This window comes from Pinus tabuliformis, chromosome 7 (genome assembly GCF_031772625.1).
Source record: "Pinus tabuliformis cultivar Carrire ecotype Pingquan chromosome 7, CPIR1, whole genome shotgun sequence".
Lineage (NCBI taxonomy): Eukaryota > Viridiplantae > Streptophyta > Pinopsida > Pinales > Pinaceae > Pinus > Pinus tabuliformis.
Window position 1 is genome coordinate 1,341,384,616 of NC_142293.1, and position 6,000 is coordinate 1,341,390,615.

Consider the following 6,000-nt stretch of genomic DNA (forward strand, 5'->3'; position numbering starts at 1 on the left):
ACAAAATGATAGAATAGATGTAATAGGGCAAGGTAGGAAAGCTTTCAGATCTTTAGAGAATTTGTGGAGTGAATTGGATGAAAAGGTTTATATTCAATTAAATATAGAGCATGCTAGGATGAACTCTATACTAAATATTAGAGTGAAAACATAAATATTGTTTATAATCGAGAACAGAGTGTATTTAAACAAATTCAACCCTTAATCTTCTCTAAACAATAGAGACATAAAAACGTATGGAAAACCAAGAAAATAACAATTTCACATGAGAGGAAACTTCATTGATTGCCTGACACAAAAATATTGGAACACACTTTCTATTTTAATGAAATTGATCACTTCAGTACATGCACAACTTACATCAAAGATATGTTTTCTTCATACAAGTTCCAACCTTTTCTAAGTCTTATTTGTAAATATTTATAGAAAACTATTACATCTCAGATCATATTTCAAAAATTAAATATATTTACAATAATATATATTTGAGGTACATATATTTTTAGACATAGAGGTAGAGAAAATTGGAAAGTATTTTGAAAACTTGTTGCACTGTTGAGGGTCTCTAGGAGTTTGTTGATGACTATTGGTAGTTCCCTACAAAGGTTGTTCCTATTATGCTGAAAAATTTGTGGCTTTGGTTACACTTCACTCGATCAATTCTAGCAGTCGGTCCCACCTTTCTTCACTTGGAATAGAAAAGCTAACCATATTCCTGAATCTTTCATCCACTTTAGTGTAAGTGTCAAAAGTGGGTTTATTTACAAAAAGGTGGTGGATCTCATGTTGGATATTCAAATCAAACTGGACCCCTTGTATGAATGCTTCTCCACTGATAACTCCTTTATCTTTTGCAAACTTGGAAGCATCAACACCTATGTTGCACAGTTGTTCTTGGTAGTTTTCTAATGGGATCAATTTTCCATTAGAATTCCTGAGAGTAGGCAAGCCTTTTTCCTGCAACAATGTAAATTTCTTGTTGAACCTTCTGACCTACAACTCAAGATCTTTACATTTATTTTCCAACTGTGTCATCAAATTCTTCTTTGTCAAAATCCTCTTGACCTCCATGACCATTGTTGTTATGTCTGGAATATTCATGTCTTCTAGTTCCTCCTTGGTTTTGGAATTTAGAAGCTTGATAATCTTTTGTGCTTCCTCTGGTCTATGCTCCAAATCTACCTTTGTATTTTCTATTGTTGTCTTGACTATGTGTACAAGTTCTTCCTGCTCAAAAGTAATCTGAATTGAAGGCCACATGTTTGTTATGTTGGCATTTATATTCTACCAAATGTTGTTGCCAACATCTGAATGACAAAGGATTGGTCTTCATATTTTTGTATCTGTTGGATGAGTTTGTAGTTTTTCTGGAATTCTGACAAATATGCATTGTCAGTTTTAAGCTTACTCTCCTCCATCTTGGCTAATGTTGTTGACAATCTATCTTTCTCAACCTGAACTGTTGTTAATTCATCTAGAGCTCTGGTAAGCTCTGCTGTAGACTCTGAAGCTATGGCCTTTGCTGAAGTTTCTACTATTGTACTTGTGCCTGATGTAGATGCTCCTGTTACTTCCCACTGTTCTTTTTCTTTCAATAATGCTTCCATGCCCTGCTCCATATTTTGTATCTGTGCATTTTTCTCAATCACTAAAGTAAATAGTTTTTCTTTCTCCATTTCTATATTGGCAACCTCTTTAGCTTGAGGATGTTCTGTGGAGGGTAGCTTCAATTGTTTCCTCAATGCTTGAATGTTTGATTCCTTGTTCTTGATGAGCTCTTCTACTACTTTAATATCCTTAGGATCATGTCCTAGCTTTATGATTAAGTATTCCAAATATTTCATTTGTTTTTCCATAGAAAATGATGACAGTTTCTCAATTTTTAACTGGGAATTCATGTTATTCAAAGATGTTTGTAACTTGGAAGCGGTCATTGATGAACTAGTGAGGGTTGAAAAAATTTACCTCCCATGTTCGCTTATGTAAATCTATTGATCTATTTCATGTATTTTTCTGGTATCTATTGAGAAAATGGAGGTTTTATAGTCTTCAACACTCCTGGGAGCTAGCACTAGAGGTGCCATAAAGGCCATGTGGAACTGCCCTTTCTCTTAATCAAATGCAGAAAGTAATCTATGTTGTGTCTTAGTTGTCTACTTCCAAAATTCAGAGTAGGTGGAATCCTTCAAAACTTCATTCTTTAATTTTATCTCCCTGTATCTTGAGAAGATGCTCTGCTGAGTTGAAATATGTGAGTTGGATTGTTGGCATTATGATACAGATTTAGCACTATGACATAGATGTTGTCCTTGATGGCAACTCACACAAATGACAGATCACAGTTCAGTATCATAGAATGAAGAAAGAGAGGTATACGCAGGTTCCCCATTGTCCAAGTCGTGTGTACACGTAGGTTTGCAAAACAAAAGGCGCATATAGCGTACACACTCACTTTCACACAAAGAAAGGCACATACATGTTGAAAACTTAGTTTTGGTCCGTGGTATTTTGTCCATGGTATTTTGATCCATGGTATTGGTCTAAGGTATCATGTCCAAAGTGTTGACCCCAGGTATTTGGTCCAAGGTATTGTTTCTAAGTGGTTTTGGACCATGGTATTGAGTAAGGCCTAAGACTATAAAACGAGGAGAAGATCATTAGGAAAAGGAACTCATGAATTGAATATCTAATGAAGAGCAAGATCTAGAATACAGATTATTAGGTTATGGTGCATAGCTAGATCTGTATCAAGGATGAACCTGAGTGCTTGACGAAGGATAATTTATATTGATGGGTCAAGATCTTAAGGCTTGAAGAGAAGTATCTTTGTGTGGTTTTGATCTTTTATCTGAATAACTGACACCTGTTGTAATCTGTAAATATGATGATCTGGGTATAACTGATGTTTGGAATTGTTGTAAAGTTTAAATCATCATCTGTACGCAAGTTTACTTTAGCAAAGGCGCGTATACACGTTGGTTTTGCATATCCAAATAGCGTATACGCAGGATCGCCTTGGAAAAATAGTGTATGTACGCAGGTTTGACATATTGAACTAGCGTATACCTAATAAAAGATGTTTTAGCTACTTTTGTTTACTGTTGCAATGTTCTGGGTTCTAGTTTGGGTTCTGGTTACTGTTACTGTATTTTGGTTATAGCATTCTGAGAAGTGATTCAGTTTTGGTTGGTGCAAAGGAGATTGATTGATGTAGATATATTTGATGTTTGATTGATGATGTTGATGGATCCAGTCTAAAAATTTATGAAACATGGTCCCTGGAAGAAAAGAGAAGGTTGTAGCCTTCTGTAGGTCAGCACCTACGTACTATTAAACTCATTAGTTAGTACAAGAGCTAGGGGGTTATAGCTCCCTTCCAGGAAAAGCTGGAGAATGAGAGAAGGTTGTAGCCTTCTGCAAGTTGAAGCCCGTGTACTGGTATAACACTGTACCAGTATAGAAAAATTGTAAAAAAAAGTTTCTTATTAAAAGAAGATAGAGACGATTGCAGTAGTTGGTTTTCACCCACATTGGGTTTCCACCTTATATCTTGTGTTCTTGTGTGTGATTGTCTGCTCTATTTTTACTGCACCTGGTTACTGTTTATATGGTTCCGATGCATGATGAATTAACTAAATAATAAGTTTGCAAGGTATATGTTAGCTGCCTTAAATACAGTTGCGTATATACACAAGTTTCATTAACTGAAGTAGTGTATATGAATCAAATTGTGAAATGAAATATTATTGACTTAATAATACTGATTCACCCCCCCCTCAGTATTATTTCCAACAATTGGAATCAGATCAGGTCCTTTAGAAGAAGCTTGATCACTTGAAGGAAGATCTATCATCATGAGTAACTAGGAAAGAGAGGGATCCATTAGACCACCAATCTTTTATGGGAGAAAATTCGTTTATTGGAAGGTAAGAACCACAACCTATCTTCAATCTCTTGGAACAAATGTCTGGGAAATCGTAGAAGGAGGATATACATTTCCATCAGAAATTCCTACAGATACGTCAGGTAAAAAGCAACATGAAACCAATGCCAAGGCTGTCAATACATTATTGGGGAGTCTGTCACAATCAGAATTTGTCAAAGTTATGCATCTCAAGACCGCCAAAGAAATATGGGACAATATTGTTCTAAGCTATGAAGGAGACGATTAGGTAAAACGTGCATAACTACAATCTCTCAGAATTCAATATGAAACTCTCAAAATGCACAATGATGAAAGTATAGCTAATTACTTCTTACGTATAGATGAGATTGTTAATTGCATGAAGAACTTGGGTGAAGAGATAAAAGAAGTTACTTTAGTTGAAAAGGTTTTAAGATCCTTGTCTACTAAGCTTAAATCAAAAGTCTCTACCAGAGAAGAAAAGTAGGATCTTCAGAGTATCACTATGGCGCAACTACACAGAATCTTAACTGCTTTTGAAATGAGAAAAGGAGGTCCATCAGACATGAGAGAAGATGCATTCAAAGCTTTAGGAAGAGAAGAACTCAATGAATCAAGACATGTTTCAGAAGAAGAGGAAGAAGCAAACTTTGTCAAGAATCTTCAACAGGGTTCTCGAAGATTCAGAGGTAAATTACCTTTCAAATGTTTTGCTTGTGGAAGAGCCGGTCACTATGCTGCCAAATTTCCTCGTAAAGATAAGCTTTATAAAGGTAAGGAATCAACAAAATGGAATAAGAAACAAAGTGTAAGTAAGAAAAGATACTATGCGCATGAAGATAGCGATGGATTATCAAATAGTGATGAAGATAATAATAACTATAGACTTCTGATGGATTTTGAAGATGATGATTTCTTGGATGCTTTAGATGAAGATAATATTTATGAATAAATATCTAAACTCAAAATCTGTTAGAAGAAAATAATATGATTATAGATACTATGACATTCCAACTTTCCGAAAGAGAAAAACACAATGAAAAACTAGAATGTGAAATTGTGGGTCTAAGGAAAGACATTGAGAAAACAAAAGCTCTCAATCTTAGATTTGCTAAAGGATTAGAAACTTCAGATGAAATTATCAAAGTGTTGCAACCAATGAAGCACTAGAAGAACAGATGACGGAAAAAGAAAAGACTCCATCCAGATATGTTCACAAAATCATCTAGAGATTCAAATTTTGGGACAAAAAGAGGCAGGTGTATAGACAAGAAGAACTATTACAGAAGCTTCAAGCTACCTAGCATTGCTTTCCTCCTTTGAACCTAAAAATGTAAATGAAGTATGCAAAGATGAATGTTGGGTCAAGGCCATGAATGAAGAACTTGAGCAAATTGAAAGGAATAATACTTGGGAATTAGTTCCTATACCTCATGATAAGAATATCATAGGAACCAAATCGATATTCAAAAACAAGCTGAATGAAAATGGTGAAGTTATTAGAAACAAGGCTAGACTTGTTTGTAAAGGATATGCTCAACAATAAGGTATAGATTTTGTAGAAACGTTTGCACCTGTTGCTAGAATTGAAGCCATAAGAATGTTCCTTGCTCTTCCTAGATTTCAAAAATTCAAAGAATACCAAATGGATGTAAAATATGCCTTTCTTAATGGAGACTTAGAAGAAGAAGCATATATTGACCAACCAGATGGATTCATCCTTGGAAATGATCCAAAACTTTTATGAAAACTCAGAAAAGATGTCTATGGTCTAAAACAAGCTCCAAGAGCTTGGTATTACCGTCTTGACAAATACCTCCGTCAACAAGGTTTTTCAAAAGGATCAGCTGATAGCAATCTATATACAAAGATTGATAATGATAAATTGCTAATACTCGTAGTATATGTTGATGATATCATTTTTGGTAGCAATGAAGAAGCCATGAGTTAAAACTTTGCTTTGGTAATGCAGCAAGAATTTGAAATGTCCCTAGTTGGTGAGATCACATATTTTCTCGGCCTACAAGTTCAACAAAATAAAGATGGTATTTTTCTATCAAAAACCAAGTATCTCAATAAGATCTTGAAAAAATACG